This window comes from Budorcas taxicolor, chromosome 1 (assembly GCF_023091745.1).
Source record: "Budorcas taxicolor isolate Tak-1 chromosome 1, Takin1.1, whole genome shotgun sequence".
NCBI lineage: Eukaryota > Metazoa > Chordata > Mammalia > Artiodactyla > Bovidae > Budorcas > Budorcas taxicolor.
The window spans coordinates 10,718,066-10,736,817 of NC_068910.1; positions in this window are offsets into that span (position 1 = coordinate 10,718,066).

Consider the following 18,752-nt stretch of genomic DNA (forward strand, 5'->3'; position numbering starts at 1 on the left):
GTTGCACCGTTATGTGGGGCTGGGAATGGCAAGATACAGCCCTATGCAGCCGCTCATTTCACTTCCCTGGACTAAATGGGCACTGTGTGCAGGACAGCCCCAAGTCCCAACCCTCAAGGCTTACACAGTCTCTATTTAAACTTCTCCAGTGCCAGTAAGCTCACCCCTGCACAGTCCAATCACTTCTGTCCTGGAGGCTCCTGGCTCTTCCCTGCTGCTGGGAGAAGGCTGGGCTTGTGTCAGTCCTGACTCTGCAGCTTGTGGGCCTCTCAGAGCCTCAGTCTCCTCCCTTCTGAAGGCTTGTATGAGTGCCCAACCCCACCTCCAGGATGAAGTGAGAATGGGAATGAATTACTCGGTAAACTGAAACACTCGTGATTGGGAGACAGCATCCCTGAGATTTCTCTGAAGTTGCCCTGGGACTCTGCTCTGCCCCTGGCACAGACAGACAGGATGAGAGAATGCTCCCTGCCAGCCGGGAACAGAGCAAGACCCCCTAAGCAGTTACTGCTCACTGAGTCTGTGCCTAGTATTAGGACTGCAGGCCAGTAACCACCTGAGCAAGAGCCCCTACCTTATCGTAGCTGGGTGAGTCGAGTCTCCCATTACCTACTTACTAGTCAGCCTAAAGAGGATTTGTAGTTGAGGGGGAAGAGTGGTAGCCCCTGAATTGAAGAAGGCAGAGCTTCCCCTCTCACCCCGAGAGCAGCAAGCAAATAGGGCTCAGGATGACCTTCATGTGTGTGTGTTAGTTGCTCAGTTGTGTCCGACTCTTTGCAACCCCATGGACTGTAGCTCGCCAGGCTCCTCTGTCCATGGAATTCTCCAGGCAAGAATACTGGAGTGGGTAGCCATTCCCTTCTCCAGGGAATCTTCCCAACCCAGGGATCGAACCCAGGTCTCCTGCATTGCAGACAGATTCTTTACAGTGTGAGCCGCTAGGGAAGCCCATAACCCTAACCCTAACCCAGGACAATCTTTATTTGGCTCCTTATTCCTGTCTGGGCACCCCCACCCCTGCCTACCCTCACAAGCTGGGGAGACAGCTCTTTCCTGACTTGTGTGAGTCATCAAGGGCCAGACTGGGGCTTGCCATAGGTCCCAAACATGTTACCAAAGGAAGGTGGTACACTGAGCCCCAAACTGCTGATAGGCCCAGATGCTGCGGAACAGGAGGGATATAGTGGACTCTGGGAGACCAAGCCAGGCCAGTTCTATGGAAGACAAGCCAAATATCTGATCGTATCAGACGTCCCCACCCCCACCTCTGGGCAGGGCAGTCCTTTCTGCTGGACAGAATGGTGGGGTGAGGAGGGCTGTGCCTCACAGAAGAGTCAAGGAGACTGAGCTAACCTAACCAGCCTGCTCCCAGCCCCTCCTACGGATAGCTGTCTCTAGCGTCTCTATTTCCCCCATGCCTAGGGAAGGGCTGGCCCGTGGTATCCTCTCCCATCTGTTTGCTGGATAAATGCCTGGATCTTGGCCCCAGGGAACTGGCACAAAAGGCATCACCCATCCTGGTGATCACCTCTCCTGAGTGCCCTCTGGGGTTAGGTGGGCCCTTCCCAAGGCCAGCTCTACAGGGGCAGAGTGATAAATGTCGGGGACAGTGGTCCCTACCCTTTGACACCAGGATGGCAGCCCTATCCCCAAAGAGAACCCAGGTCTTCAGGTACCTGTGCACAGGCTGGGGGTAGCCAGTGGGCACTGATAGTTGGGCATTTCAGTTCCAGCCTCCACAGATGTGTCTCTAATTGAGGCCGCTGGTGCTGAGGGAAAGACGGGAGATTTTGGTTGACAGGCCGTTAAAGGAAGACAAATAAGGAGGGAATGTAATTAAGAGAAAATGGGTAGTAAGAGTTTACACACTTCAACTTCTGAGGCTCACAACATCCTCGGTCTCCTGGTGGCTGCCTGCGGCCACAGGTTAAAATCATGGGAAGAAAAATCAAAACTTTGCAGGGAACAGGGGGACCTCTGGGGCAGGAACATTGGTGGATTTGGCAGCAAAAGCCTGGGGCTACCCATTGGGCCAGAGGTGCCTGTGCTGAAAGATGGGGGGCAACAGGGACAAGTGAAGCTGCAGCCAGCAGAGCATGGCAGGGGGCCTGGCAGGTGCTGGCTCTACACATGGGCTGAGGGGGAAGTCAGCTTAGCAGACCAGAAGAGATTGAGAGGTCTTTATGGAAAACCTACTATAGGGTGCTGGAGAGGACTCTTGAGAGTCCCTTGGACTGCAAAGAGATCAAACCAGACAATCCTAGAAGAAATCAACCCTGAATATTCATTGGAAGGACGGAGGCTGAAGCTGAAGCTCCAATAATTTGGCCACATGATAAAAAGCATCATCAAGCCAACTCACTGGAAAAGACTCTGATGCTGGGAAGGATTGAAGGTAGAAGGAGAAGGGGATGACAGAGGACAAGACAGTTGGATGGCATCACCGACTCAATGGACTCAATGGCATCACCTGCTCAATGAGTTTAAGCAAGCTTCAGGAGACAGTGAAGGACAGGGGAAGCTTCACCATGCTACAGTCCATGGGGCAGCAAAGAGTCGGACACAACTGAGCGACTGAACTGAATTGAACTATGTTCCAAGCAAGTCTTGAGGGACGTGGAAGCCTGTCGGGAATGTCCGGGACACCTGGGGCAGCAAGATTCCCCATTTCAACCTGCCCACCTTCAGCCTCCCTTCCATCATCCTTCTGCAGCTCCATAAGCTGGTGGGTTGGAGGGCTCTTGGCTTTCTTAGAGTTTTATGCCTGGAGTTCCTTCTGCCTGAAACACTCTCTCTCATCTTCACCACTTGAATCCAGAATGTTTAGGAACCCATCAATACCACTTATGCCAGGAAGCCTTCCTGGACCTCCCCTCAACTAGACAGACTTCCCCACCCCAGTCCCCACTCTCCTTTCCCCTCCCCTTGCCACACAAACATGCAGCAACCTCTGCCTTGGGTTCAGAAAAACACCTGCACCCAAGCGAGGACCCAAGTCTCCCTTGTCCCTGTCACCCTCTTAGGGCCCCACACAGAGCCTGACCATTGGGAGGGCATTGGAGGTGTTGACATAAGGACTGTCTTTTTTCTGATTGCATGGCCTATGTGATCTTAGCTCCCCGACCAGGGACTGAACCTGCACCCCCTGCATTGGAAGTGCAGTCTTAACTACGGGGCTGCCAGCGAAGTCTCGGCATAAGGACAACTTTTGAGTGGCATATCCAGGGGCCTGGGGCTATGGCCAGGAAGAGTGGGCTGGCATGGGCATAAGGAGTGTCAGCTTTGGCATCCGGTGTTGCAGATCATATAGGGAAGTCACTGTGCCTCTCTGAGAACTTTATTTCTTTATCCATACAACGGGTGATATGGTACCCACCTGGCCAGGATGTTCTAAAGACTCAAAGCATGTATAACACCCTAAGGGCAGGACTTGGTACTTAGCAAGAGTTTAATGAAGGCAAACCACAGAGAGACTCAGGCAACCCTGAAAAGGGTAGATCCTAAATGCTGGCAGGCAGGAAGACTTCTTGGAAATGGAGGAGGGATTCCAGGTTGACCTTGCAAATGAACAGGATCTTGCATACTAGGGTGGGAAGGATCTGTCCTCCTGAACCCCATTGACCCAGCTGTGCCTCCACTTGAATCAGTGGAGGTGGCCCTGGCCTTGGCAAGTGTCCTTCTGTGACGGGAGGCCATCCCCACCTCCTCGAGCCCCATTGATGTGCTTGCTCTCTTCCCTCTTTGGGCTGTACTCAGTGGTTCCCAAGGGCTCCCAGCCAGGACACACTCAGATATGGGCTGCCTGCCAGTGCTCACACCTGCAGGCGTCTGTAGCTCGTCCACTAATTCCTTGGGGACACTCAGAGACGTGATGGTTCCACTAAATGCCCGTGCCTGAGCACGGCCTGCACAGCATGGCCGCTGGATGCAAGCAGAAGGGGAACCCCACTTTCAAACCATCAAGGACTTCCTTGGCGGTCTACTGGTTAAGAATCCACGTGCCAATGCAGGGGACACAGGTTTGATCTGTGGTTCGAGATGATTCCATGTGCCACTGGATATCTAAGCCTGCATGCTACAACTGCTGAAGCCCATGCTCTAGAGCCCGTGCTCTGAAACAAGACAAGCCACCACAATGGGAAGCCCACACACCACAACTAGAAAGTAGCATCCACTCGGCGCAGCTAGAGAAAGCCCGCAGGCAGCAATAAAGACCTAGCGCAGCCAAACGTAAAAATTAATTAATTTTTTTAAAACATTTGTCAAATGCTTAAAAAAAAAAGAGCCACCCAGTATCCTCACACAATAATTGACCTACTGTCAGCTTAGTGGCATATATTGTGATAAATAGAGAGGGCTGGTGTTTAATGCTTTTAGGCAGTGTAGGCCATCACCACCTGCACACCAAAGTTAGACCAAGTTCCGGACTGTAGACTGTTGGAGCCGATAGGATCCTCTGTCAGAAAGAAGGGAAAACTGAGGCCCAGAGAGGGGAGGAGACTTGCCCCTGGCCACCCAGTGGTCAGTGCAGATCAGGACATGGAGCTTTGAGTCTGGGAAACCAGGCAGATGGAAGAGGCTCTATCTATCCTCGGCCCCTGGGACCTCCCCGACTTAATGGGGGAATATGGTACACGGGAAAAATACAGTTAAAACCTCAAGCCAGGCATAACTGTGTCATGTGGGTGAAACAGAGAATGTGGTCATTCAGTGCTATGAGGCCTTGGTGGTCAGGGAACACTTGCCAGAGGAAGGGGCCTTGAAACTGGCACGGAAGGACAGGGCGGGAAGGATGAATGAATGGCTGGAGGTGGGGGAAAGGGCGGCCCTAGCAGAGAGTCTGTGTAAACACCTGAGGCAGGACTGGGCTGAAGTTGTGCAGGGACCAATGGGGAGGCTGCCTGCCGGGTCCCCAGCTTCTTCCTTGCTGCACATCTTCACTAATGGGGAGGGAAGAACATAGCACCCGCCCCTGGGCAGGGAGTTCCTCACAGAGGCAGGGAGATGATGGCGTGGCTGCATGGGCAGCGTGGGGCCAGGCTAGCTCAGAGGTGACGATGAGCCAGGGTATCAAGAAGCCATTAACCCCTGCATCCAGGATGCAGGACCCTGGGTGGCCTCACCTTTGGAGAAGGACCACTGGTTGAGTAAAGGGAAACACAGTGTCATCTGCCCAGCCTTGGCTGCCTTTGCAAAACTTCAGTCCTCTCAGCTCAGGCACAAGTACCGAGCTGGGGATGGGGGCAGGGTGGGCACCTGCTCCTACCAGCAGCACTTGTCTTGATGGTCTGCATCCCCACCAGCAGCTGTCATAGACGGTCTGGAGTTTTCTTCAGAGAGCTGTGGCCCACCTGCCCATTTCACAGATGAGGAAACTGAGGCTGGGGGAAGGACAGGGCTTGTCCCAGGGTTACAGTGAGCCAAGAAACTCAGGCCCAGGCTAAACTCGAGACTTGGTCCTCTGTGTCCGCTCCTAGGCACTGGGGCCCTCAGAGTCCTCAGAACCCCCAGTGGGAGACCCCTGACCTGAACATCTTCCCCAGGGGAATGAGAGGCCCCTCAGCACCACCCCTGTGTCCTCTTCAGCAGGGTATATGTGGCACAGAGGCCGGATACTGGGTTCGCCCCCCTCCCCGGAGGCCTTCATCCCGCTGTGGCAAGAGAAAATGAGGGCAAATAAAAGAGAGAAATTCTCCCCTCGGAAGAGCACTAGATGTCTGAACGACTTCCAAATAAATAAAAGTCTCCTCGGAGCCCCCGGCCAGCACTGACAGCAGCTCTAACTCTCCACAGGACGTGTTTTTCTGCCCCCAGGTGGGAGTGAAGAGCGTCAGCGGTGGGCGAAGTCAGGCTCTAAGGAGGCGGCCTTCCATCACCGCCTAACGCCCCATCAGCGCCTTGGCGGAATGGCCACGGCAAATTGCCTTCTCTGATAGCCGCCCCTCCAGGCCCTCGGAGAGCAGAGACGAGCCGGTGCTGGCCTCCCCCACCGGGGCAGGGAATGAGCTTCCCGGTCACTTTGGTCCCTGCACATTGCCGGGATCCAGTTGACTGTAATTCTGCGAGCCACCTGTCCCTAACTTGCTTGTTTTGCAAATGAGGAAACTGAGGCACAGGGGGCTTTGGAGACCCGGTGAATGAAACCAGCAAGCCAGGGAGGTATCTCCCGAATGAATTATGAATTAGCTCTGATTAATGCAAAAGTGGAGCAAGAAATGTTTCCTGAGAGGGGGTGCTCCGAGGGAGGTCCATACCTCACGCCATCCACCTCTCCCTCCGCAGCCTAACAAGGCAGGTGAAATGGCAGGAGAGATCAAGGCTAGAACGCAGGAAGCACTTCCCCAAGCAGTCGGCTAGGGAAACACCCAGAGGAAAGTCTTCAAATCTTCCGCTTCTTCTGCTGAAAGCATCTCTTGGCTGTTGCCCACCAACCCTTTTGAGGATTAGCCTCTGCTCAGTGGCTGAGGGAAGAACAGGACTGGGCCCCACCATCACTTAATTTAACTGATGGCTGCTGTTCCTGTGAGGGGCAGTTAGCACTTCATTTGTTGAGCCTGGAAGACAGATGAGGCTGTGTTCTTCAATTACTGAAAGAAGTTGATGTTGTGGGAGGTGGCAGCAGGGCCCATAAGGAGCAGCATGTGGTGAGAGGTGAGATGGCCCGGAGGCTGCCCCGCCCCATTTCATGAGGTCCCTGCCTTCTCAGGGGCGATGCCAGCACTCGGACCCTCCCCCTGAGTTCCTCAGACACCAGACAGGGAGGAGAAGGGACGTCTCCTGCTGAGAACCAGTCTAGTTTTTCTCATTAGCGCTGGTTATGGGTGATTTGGGCTTCCCTGGTGGCTCAGCGGTAAAGAACCCACCTGCCAGTGCAGAAGACACAGGTTCGATACCTGGGTGGGGAAGATCCCCTGGAGATAGCAACCCACTCCAGGATTCTTGCCTAGGAAATCCCATGGACAGAGGAGACTGGTACACTACAGTCCATGGGGTCGCAAAGGGCAGGACACGACTTAGCAACCAAACAGCAACAGTGGGTCCTTCCACTCCCCGAATCAGGGCTGCATTGCAGCCCTTGGCACTCTTCCTGGGTCAGGGCCTTTGCAGTCTCACCTCTGGGCCAGAGACACTCACGACAGATGGGCCCAGACTTGGCAGGAGCTGGGCCGAGAGCTCCAGTCCCTCAGGCCGCACAAAGAGGCAAAGCAGACAGGGCTGGGTGGGGACATGCTCCTCTGTCACCCCTACCTGCACGAAGTAGCACCAGGCCAGGCAAATGAAGGGAGCATCTGGTCTCAATGGAAGGTACAGCCTGTGAGGTGCGGCATGAAACAGGGGCTGGGATAGGAATTGGTGAACAAGTAGAGCAGAGGCTGACCTGAGACCGCCGTACCCCAGGTGGGCCAGCTGAGAGAAAGACGTCGCTACCCAGAAGGTGTGGGGTGGGGACAGAGAGGTTGCTTAGGGCACGGGTGCTATGGGTGACAATGGCTTGCAAGAATTCTGGCTCCCTTCCCAACTGGACCCAGGGTCTAGGCAGGTATGAGGCACCCTGGATGTCCTAGAGATAATCAGGCCCCAGAATCTCTTTCAAAGAACAGCAGGACCTCTGTAGAGCCCTCACTCTCTTCTGTATATGGGTAAACCGAGCCTCAGCAATGCTCTGGCCTAGTGAACAGTGACATCTCTGAGACCAGAACCCAAGCCCTTTGGGTCCTGGCTTGGGGCCATTCATGGTCAGAGCTGGCCCATGTTCCTATCTCCACTTGCTGATGAGGGGCCAGTACGGTGGCTGGCAGAGCAAGGGACACATTAGGACACATACAGGCAGCAGAGGACCCCTCAGTGGCCTAGAGACAGACCCTGGAGGTCAGAGAATCCCCAAGGCAGAGCCAAGCCCTCTTCCTGCAGAGGGAGGCTACAGAGAGCTTCGCTGGGCCCCAGGCAGGCAGAAGAGGATGCTGGGGAAGCTGCACCCGGGAGGCCAGTGAGAGTCCAGAGGAGGGTGAAGAGGCTTCTGCCTGATTATCTTCCCACCAGCTGGAAGGCCTCTTCCCCACACCTACTGCCGCGGCATCCCTTAGCCCAGCCTGGCAGCACCAGAGCACCATCTTGCTGAGGTCTTAATTTCTAAACGAGCAAGGAGGAGCTTTGGAGAGGCAGAGGCGGATGGAGAGACTCGCTGAGAGAGACAGAGAGAGACCTCGGGAAGGATCAGGATGTGGACTCAGCAATTTGCAACAAGCCACTTAGGTCTTGCCTGAAAACGCAAGCCAGCTGTCATCGGGTGGCTGGGAGCAGGCCATAGACAGGAAACACTGGCGATGAGTCAGGCCTGGGACAGGGCTGGGGGATGGTGCTTATATCCAGTGAACGGGTCGGGGGAGTGGGGTGGGGAGCAGGAGGGGAGCAATAGGTATGTCAGGCATGCTCAGGGCCCTCAGAAGAGAGGGCATTATCAAGTGCTGAGAATGACTAAATGACTACGTAGTAATATATCACCTCCATCATGCTGGGGTTTGGATGGGAGTCATGTGACCCCTGCCAGTCCTGCAGGTGTGAGATGGGAGTGAGATGGAGCCTGCCCTCACACCTCCATACAACTTCCTCTCAGGTTCCTCTGCCAGCCATACGTCTCTGATGGGACTAAGATTCCCCATAAGTTCAACCACTCACTGCCCCCCACCCCCACACACACGCCATAGCAATTCTGCTAGAAACTCCAGGACGATGCTGCCCATTCTGGCTGACCTCAGAATCCTGGCCTGGCTGCTCTTCTAGACAGCTGGACATGTCCGGAATCTCCTCACCCCAGGTTCTACCGACCCCCTAGCTCTCTAGACGTGCTTTGACCTCACAGAGAGTCTTGCAGCAGCTTCCTGCAAAATAGGCCCTGAGAGAGCTCCAATCACTGCCTACCCACTGGAGTCCCCCTAGTCCCAGGCTTCCCTGGAGACCAAGAACCTTATGTTCACTATATAGAGGAAAAGGACTTACCCAGGTCATTGTGGCTTTCCTGTGATTTCCAAAAGAGACTTCTCGATGTTTCCTCCAGAAAGTGAATGAGAATCATAACCCCCATCACTGATCCTTCCTCCACTCAGCTTCTTCTCCACTACACAACAGGCATGGAGCCTAATTCTCATAGTAGCCTTCCAAGAAGACAGCATTATGCCCTCTGCTACTGCTGCTGCTGCTAAGTCACTTCAGTCGTGTCCGACTCTGTGCAACCCCATAGACAGCAGCCCACGAGGCTCCCCCGTCCCTGGGATTCTCCAGACAAGAACACTGGAGTGGGTTTGTGCCCCCTGAGTGGATGAGAAAACTGAGGCTCTGGTGGTTCCGAGTGAATTGTTCCATCTGCCATCTCCACTGGGAAGCAGTGGAGATGAGATCTGACTCCCAGTCTAGCTCCTCCTGGGTTGAGGCATGAGCAACACATTGTAATCTTTTTTTAAAAAGCTTTTTTAATAAGTCCATCTGATCTCAATATGCAAAGCTATGCACAAGGCATGCAAAGAAGCACTTCCTGCCCACTCCCAGGGTGACAGTGCAGTCTTTGGGTTTGATCACCATCTAAAAGGCCTCCTCTCTCTTGCTTGTACTGAATCTCTTTGCTCTGCCCACCCTCCCCAAGGTACCTCCAGGCAGAACTTTGCAGAAAACACTTGGGGATCTGTTCCCACATAGCACATAAGCAGACCTCGGATCCTTTGGGTAAGGTGGGCCCCCTGCCTCATGAGGGCTTCCCAGGTGACTCAGTAGTAAAGAATCTGCCTGCCAATGCAGGAGACACGAGAGATGTGATTTGATCCCTGGGTCGGGAAGGTCCTCTGGACTGGGAAATGGAAACCTGCTCCACTATTCTTGTCTGGGAAATCCCATGGACAGAGGAACCTGATGGACTACGTACAGTCCGTGGGGTCGCAAAGAGTCTGAGCAACAGAGCACTCATGTAGCTTGCCTCATGCTGTCTGGTTTCCCCGCAGGGGTCCCCAGGCCCCACAGAGATGAACTCGTGCACTGTCGAATGCACGGGTCAAGAACTGCTTTCTGCTGCAGGAACGTGGGAAAGCTCCCCAGAGATAAAGGAGAGGACGTTCCGAGTGAAGGGAATATTGGAGAACTAGTGAAAGGTTCGAAGGTAGGATCTGCTCTGGGGAAAGCCAACGATGCGTTTAAAGTCTGCTCTGTTTCGAGCAGTGAGGCCTCTCTGTGATGGAAGAGCCCACTGCACTGGAGCAAGAAGGCTGGGAAGCCGGGAGGCGGGGGACAGGGCTGGCTACAGGCAGCGGCTGCAAATCATGGGAGAAACGTCCCATGCGCACAGGGTGGAAAGGACAGTCATCCAGAGCCTTGGCCTGATTCATGGCTGGGAGGCAGCGGACATCCACTGGGCCTGGGTGACCTTGAGTTCATTACCCACTGTCACTGCACCTCAGTCTCCTTGAAAGTAAAATGGGCTCAATAAGTCCCCTCAACTTCCTCTCAGAGCTGCTGGGGGGTGGGGGTTGGGTTTGATGCTTTGATGCTGAGTCAGAAGCATGCACAGGAGGGCTCCTTGCATGGTGCCCTCCAGGTCCATAGAAGGAGGGGGGCGCAGTAGTGCCCCACCTCTACATTCTCCACCCAGAGGAGCCTGACAGCCAGGCCCAGCACACACCAAGCTTGGGGCAGGACTCAGACCAAAACACATCGCAGAGTGATGGGTCGGGGAGGCTGGGACAACAGGCAGAGGTGCACCAGGAGAGCCGGGTGGCTGTGGAGGAATGTGACAGTTAGGGACAGGAGGGGTCAGTCTAGAAGCTTGTCTTTCATTGGAGAGGTCCCAGGAAGGATCCCAAGGACAAAACTGATTTGCCCATTAAATGATTCAGATGCAGGCAGCCGCTAAGCACTGGGGGTGGGGGTGTCCATTGACGTTTCGGGGCCTCTTCCAGGACACTGGATTTCTAACTATCTTTTTAATCAAAAGGAATTCACTTTAACGTAAATTTGATCAGATCCCCCATTTCTGACAGATTGAAGTAGGACTGCTCTGATGGAGGATGGCAGGGGTAGGGGGCCCCAGAGGCTCCCAGTACAGAGTTGGGGTGCACACCCCATGCCAGAGGTCAGCATAAGGAGGGACAAGAGCAGGGCACAAGGCCTCAGCTCCAAACAGGGTCTGGACTCATTTCTACCCTCCTTGGACGACCTTGGGAGGCCCTTTCACAGCCTCAGGCTCTCATCCACAGAATGGGCACCACTTAGTACCCTTGCCCTCAGTTGCACTTCCCCATCATGGCTCAGGGGCTATTTATTCATGGTCCTGAAGCGCTGAGGTCTTAGCTAACTCCTCTGCCTCCTGGCTCAGCTAATTGGAATCACTTTCCCCCTTCTCTGCCTCTCAGTAAATTATGCGAATTGCCCCAGTCAGAGGCCTGGGTGATGGACAGTCCTGTCACAGCAGCCTAAGTGTTTAGAGAGCAATTGTTCCAGGGAAGGCTGCCATTCCTCAAGCTGGTGCTGAACAAGGTGCGGTGGGGGGAGCCAGCCTGGCCCTTCCCCGGGCGGTGGCCCCTGCTCCGCCCCAGCCCAGACACCAGAGTCTGCTCCACCCAGCCTGCCAGCCACCGGCTCCCAGTACGTTATCCTTGTCATAACAATCAGAGCAGCCGAGAGGTATTGCTCTTAAACCCTCAACACACATTTTTATAACCTTTCTGTTTAATAAGAAAGAGACAGCTCCAATTAGCTAGGAATATTCTGCAGAAATGGGATTATTTTAAAAGCTCTGGCAATATTATAAAATAGCTTCAGTAAGTGAACAGCTGTTGCTGGGCCCCGCCCGCCATGCGCACTGCGCCTTCCCGCACCCTCTCACCAGGCAGGGGGGGCCTCTCCCCCCTCCCCAGACGCCCCAGAGTCCCTGAGAACTCTGCTGTGGCTGGCAGTCACAGACCCCTCTTCCGGCAGTGGGATGTAAGCTGTGAGATGGGGGGACCCGGCATCCCCTGTTCCAGGCTGGAGGAGAGGGGTAGCTTAGATCTGTGTCTCGGTTTGATCGTGGCCTTGCTAGAGTCCTGCCTTCCCGGGGAAAGCCTGTGTGGGACATCACCTCTAAAGGGCTGCCGGCCCCCCACTGTTGCCCCTTGACCTGAACATGCCCCCTACGGTGACAAGACTCCCATCCACTGCTCAGGTCTTCCCAGTCTCTCCGTGTCCCTAGTCAAGGTGACAGGGCAGGGTTACCTGGCAACCCGGGTTCCAGTTACTGTGCATTTTCTGAGTCCACTCTGCCCAAGCCCCCCAGGGCCAGGTAAGCATTTTATCAAAGGGTTCCCCACTTCTCCTTCAGCTGGGGCCAGTTGCCATCCCCCCCTTTGGACCTTCTTCCATCTCACCCACAGCCTGCCACTTTCCTTCTCTCCAGAAGGAATCTTCTATTTCTTTGCCCACACCAGCTGGCAGCTTTATCAGTAACAGAGTCTAAGCCCCTAGAGCTGTGGGCAGAGCTATGGGGGTCCTTTCTCCCTCTCCCCATGTCTGTTGGCAGAACCCTGTAGAAAGGAGTTCTCAGCTCGCTCTCCCTAAGCTCTGGGGTTATAGCGTATCCAAGCCCCCACATGGGTAGTCAGCCCCATCTGGGCAGACTTGATGCCCAGAGCTTGATGCCGCCCCTTTCCTGGAGCCTGCTTATTCTCTGTGGGGAGGATTGAGGGGTAGGGGCTTCCGGGAGGCCCTGGTCCAGGAGGCCCTATGTCCCTGCCCCCACTGTCTGCTTGACCCTTAATCCACAGCAGTGATCCCCATAGTACCCAGTCCCCTTCAAGGTTCAGGGTGAACAGCAGGTCATGTCTGAACACCCTCCAGGGAAGGTTAGAGTTGGAAGGGACCTCAGAGTTTGGCCCATGGAGCTTGTCACTGTATGGTTGGGGAAACTGAGTCCAAATGAGAGGAAGATTCAAGGCTATGTTCTAAGGATGGGAGGCCGGACCCAGGCTGTCTGCCTCAGCCCTGATGTTTGACCTTTGTGGGCTCTGACACAGCTGGTGGTGGGGATTTGAACCCTCAGTCCTGGTCTGATGGGATGGAATGGACCCCGCCTCGATTGTTAAGGTGTCCACAAGCAACACCCTCCCCTCTCTGAGAGTCAGGAGCTCCGTGAGACCCTGCCTCTGAAGGCAGGACTCCTGGGATGGGGGGCGGAGGGAGACAGTGGTGAATGGGACACTGGAGCAAGCTGCTGGGCAGAGTCGGGGTGAAGACTGGGCCAAGAGGTCCCCAGGTGCCCCACTCATCCCTCCTGCCATGTCCCCTCCAAGCCTGACCAGAGTGTGGGGTTTCAAGGAGCAGCCTCGTGGCCAAGGGAACACGCACACCGTGGGCCTCTCCCAGTACTGCGGCCTCGGTCTCACCAGGCCCAGGTCTCGGGTCACTGCCTGGGTAATAGGAACAATTTGGGGGCATCCTTGGGAGGAGACCACAACCCAGGAACTGCAGCGCGATGCAAATGCACCATGTGCTAAATGGGAAAAAATGAATTTTACACCCAGACAAAGTGACTTTTATCATGTTAACGACCATGGTGTGCTCATCATGTCTGCTGCAGTGAAATGGGGCCTGTGGATGTTTTTCTTTTAGTTCTGCTTTTAAAAGGAGGCATTTTCCCCCCTCGTAGCAAACAAGCCAAGCCCCTCAGAGTGGGATGACAGAAATGCCTATTCAGCAAAAACAAAACGGAGGAATTTTTTTTTTTTAAATCTTTATCTGTGCCTCCCAGCAAAAATAGAGCTCAGAATGAGGAGGACCTCATTGTGGTGGGAGGACCCCTGGCCTGGAGGTGAGAAGGTGATGCTAGTCCAGCTCACCTCCAAGTCCCTGTGTGACCTGGGGGTACCTCACCCATTTCGGTTTGCCCAGTGGTACCAGGAGAGCCGCTCTGCCCTGGCCCTTGTGCAGGTGTGCAAGCCAAACTCATTAAGCTCGGTCTAGGTCCAGAACTGCCTTTTCCATGAGACTGGAACCTCCAGAGGGCAAGATGAGTCATCACTGAGTCCGTGGTGCCCCCAGTGGCCAGGAGAAGGCCCTGCATGGAAGGGGCACAGAGGTTGGCCGATGGAGCCAGGACTTCAAGAGTAGACTTCGTTAGGCAATACCCTAAGAGCTCCCCTCACCAGCCCTGCACCTTGAGCATATCATTGACACATGGCAACTCCATATTGTGCTCATCAAAAGTCAGGAAAACACCATCTGATGCTTTGTACAGCTGCCCAGCCCGGCACCCAGCTTCCCAGGAGGAGCCTGAGTGGTGCCCAGTGGGGGAGTGCTCAGCGAAGGCAAATGAAGAAGACTTCAGGACTGGCGTATCTGAGAAACCTCTGCCCTGACACCACGCAGTCCTGCTCTGGAAGGCAAGCCCGGGTCAGGCAGGCAGGGCATTTGATGGGCAGAGATCACTGGACAATTAGCCAGCCCCAGCGGAGGTAATTAATCACTGTCTGAGACTTCCCATCTGGGTCTGCTGTGATCGCTGCCGTAGCTATACCCTGGTGGAAGTCAGCGCCCGGACCAGGCTGACACGAGTGGTCTCAGTGGCTGTCAGCACCCCCACTGCCATTGCAAACACTGCCACCGCCCCTGCCTCCAGCAGCTCAGTGTTGCCGACACCATCACAGTTCACCATCACTGTCACTCCCATAGTAGCATCATCCCCTGACTAGGGACGCACTGTCACCATCTCCATTCACACTCACCTGTGCTTACTCTTCCTGACTCAAGATGCTTCCACATGGTCTCCTTATCCCATTCTCCGCAGTCCCAAAAGATACCCATGGCTTGCTGCGAGGGAGACTGAGCCACAGAGGGGGGAAGGGCAAGAATAGTTAAACCAGGGTGAGAATCTGGCCTCTGGCATACCGTCGCCGCCATCCTCTTCCTCCCTTGTCTTGGTACCACCTGTCACAGAGCATATACTTTCTCCCCACGTCAGTCAGGATGAGTCAAGTCCAGCTTCAACAACAGCAGCCCTAAAGTCTTTAGTGGCTTAAAATAATGAAGATTTGTTTCTTTTTGCTGCTGCATGTCTTCCCTAGGTCAGCTAAGGCTCTGTGCAGGCATCTATAAGGCATCATCGTAGTCACACTCTGGTCCTCCAAACACGTGCCCTTCCAGCCTGGCCTCCCAGGGGTTGGGCTGCAGGAGGGGAGGCTCAGGGGAGGCAGCTACTTGGGGACTCTGGATATCAGGTCTAGAATACTGGGATTCAGCCCCAGGGCTCCAGATTCCCAGTTTAGTGTTTATCTTGCTCTGTTCCCATGGACCAGGCCTGGAGGGGAGTGCAGTGAAGTGACGAGACAGGTAGAGTCCGTGTCTAGGCAAGGCCACACCCAGTTCTCCCGGCGCTGGGGTGCTGGTATCAGGGCAAATATGGCTCTTCCCACATCATCCATCACTGGGCTACAGAAGGCTGGTCATGATCAATAAAACAAACAATTATCCTGTCATTACTGATTGTAAGCCTGGGGCAGAAGCCACAGCTGAGCAGAGAACACTTGGGGTCTGGGGGAGCTTCTGATGAGGACAGTCCACGTCCAGGGTGTCGGCCCAGGTTGGGGGGGCGCAAGACATGAGGACTGTGGAGGCTGCCGGGCAGGGCTTCCCAGGAGTTGGGGCAGGACCCAGAACCTGCAACGCAGGGAGACAGAGCTCTGAGGAGGTGCGAGGCAGGCCAGTCCCCACCAGACTGGGTGACAAGGCAGCTCTAAGTGGACTGACTGACTCCACCCTCCCACCCACTCCCCTCCTTCTGGTGTCTCTGTGCTCAGCCTAAGCTTGGGGTAGGGGACCCATCAGGAAAGGTAGTCACCGTGCATGCGGGCTAAGTCGCTTCAGTTGTGTCCCACTCTTTGCGACTCTGTGGACCATAGCCCACCAGGGTCCTCTGTCCATGGGATTCTCCAGGCAAGAGTATTGGATGAGCCATGCCCTCATCCAGGGGATCTTCCCGACCCAGGGATCGAACCCCCATCTCTTTTATCTCTTGCATTGGCAGGTGAGTTCTTTATCACTAGCGCTACCCAGGAAGCCCCAGTAACTGTGAGTAACCCCAGCCATAAATTAAGAGCCCTCCTCTGCCTGCCCATCCTGCCTCTTGGGATCTTCAGCACTCTGCCAATACCTTGACTACCCAGGCAGGACAGTGTTTGAGGCAGTGGGTTTGGGTCTGCCTGTGGGGGTGGAGGAGGGGCAGCAACCACTTCTCTGGAACCTGGGTCCCAGCTCCTGAGAGATGCTGGACCGTGGAATGGAGAATCTGCACGCCCAGCCCCCTAGAAGGTGGAGCAGGTCCATGGCCCCCTGACTCAGTGGAGAGGAACCAGGGCTGTCATGGACTTGTCAATCCCCCCAGTTCTGTTCCGTGTCCTATTCCCAGCCCCACGGAGGGGAAATCTCTCTTCATCAGAGGGAAGGGACGAAAGGAGAAGTGATTTATTATTCTATTCCATTATGCCTGTTTCCAGAGAAACTAATTATGGTGCATTGTTGTATTAGATACTTTCAGAAAGATTACATTTTCTTACTTTGGCCGATAAAAAAATTAAATCCATCAGTTTTCCTAAACACATTACAGTAAAGACAGACTTGCTCCTTGTAATTATTAATCAGTCAGATTTGGGGATGCAAAGCATTTGACTTAAGCTCAATACAGTCACGAACAATGTCCCAGGATCACATTTGGTATTAAAACAATTTTCAATTTATTAAAAAGTCATTAAGGTGGTTGGGGTGGGAGGTGCAAGGAGCCAGGCTAAGCAGCTGTCAGGGCTGTGGATCTGGGTGGGGGAGTGGTCTGCAAGCAGGAAGAGACCCCAAGACTGACTCATTCTTAAGCCCGGCTCTATCCAAGGGGCCTGTTCAGGGTGAAACAGAGTCCAGAGAAGTCAGCCTCTGCCCCAACCCCAGCAATCCCATTGTATGCCCATCCAGCCATCCAGACTGAGCTCCACTGGACACAGCAGCGGCGGTAAGGGGTCCCTCTGGGAATAATTTGGCTGAGCCCACTTTCAGGTGGTCCCACACGGAGAGCTGAAAGTCCACCTGGCTCCCACCCCTGGGCAGGGAGACAGGCTCCCCCTAGCAGCTCAGACCCATGGAGCCCGCAACCGGGGACATGTGGCTGTTTGGAAGGACACCTGGTGTGGCCGAGTGCTTGTTCCAGTCGCTGGCCCTGCTCACTCAATCATTTAATTACTCCTCTGACACTTCCTACTCCCAGGAGGGATTTGCAGGGGTTTAGGAGGCTGGCGAGCTACAAGCCCAGCTTAGCCCGAGTCCTGGCTGGGGCGGGAGCTGAGGGGTAGCCACAGAATCCAGGCTCGAGTCACGGCTCAGCCGCAGGCAAACTCCTGACCCTGGATGAGTCAGTTAACCCTGCTGTGCCTCAGTGTCCACTCCCGGAGAAAGGGAATGAGGCTGCCTGTGTCCTCACTTGGGACAAGGGAGGACACAAGATCTTGTCTGTCCCTCCTGGTCTGGAACTCTGTCCAGCCAGCCCTCTGCCTGAGTCCCGGCTTCTCCTCCCTCAGGGGCTACATCAAACATGTTGTCTCCCCTGACTGCGATGCCTACCCCCTCCTGTGGGTCTAACTTCTGGAGAATCCCAGTCACTCTTCCTTCAGGCCTCTGCTTTTTTTTTTTTTTTTTTAAATTTTAATTGGAAGCTAATTACTTTACAATATTGTGGTGTGGTTTTTGCCATACCTGCACATGAACCAGCCATCGGTGTACATGTATCCCATCCTTACTGGCCCTCCCACCAGGCCGCTGCTTTAATGCTGTGTTCAGTCACTAAGTCTTGTCTGACTCTTTGCGACCTCATGGACTGCAGCACGCCAGGCTTTCCTGTCCATCACCAACTCCCAGAGCTTGCTCAAACTCATGTCCATCGAGTCGGTGATGCCGTCCAACCATCTCATCCTCTGTCTTCCCCTTCTTCTCCTGCCTTCAATTTTTCCCAGCATCAGAGTCTTTTCCAATGAGTTGGCTCTTCACATGAGGTGGCCAAATTAGTGGAGTTTCAGCTTCAGCATCAGTCCTTCCAATGAATATTCAGGACTGATTTCCTTTAGGATGGACTGGTTGGATCTCCTTGCAGTTCAACGGACTCTGAAGAGTCTTCTCCAGCACCACAGTTTGAAAGCTTTAATGACCTTCCCCAAATCTGAATAGGACCTCTGGGTGATCCTACAGCTCCCAGGTTGCTCTGTCTCATCACATAGTGTCTGATTAGGGGGCCTCACCTGCCCTGCCACACTAGGCAAGGGCCCCAGAAGGGCCAAGTCCTGTCCCTGACACCCAGCCACAGAGCTGAGACCTTGTGCCCTCGCTCCACGCATGGCCCACCCTGAATCAGCCTTGGACCTTGCTGCACCTGGCTGGCCATTCTTTCTGGGACATCACTGGGAGGATCTGGGACCCCAGAGCAAGAGGACCAGACAATGCTGGATCCCCTTAGGCTCTCCTGATCCAGTGCTGAGAGACCTTGTCCAGCACCAAGACTTGTCAGCTCTGTGACTACCTCACCCCAGTGTCCTGCTCTGCATCTGCAGCCAGGGACAGTGCCAGGCAGGGAAGCCAGCCCCACTCTCAGGAAACCCGGGACAAGGTAGGTGCTGGCCCAGGACCTATGCTGCTCCCAGCTCCTGGGTGACCTTGGCTAACTTGGCATCTGGGTTCATCAGCTTTCCCCATCTGTACCGTGTCCCCCA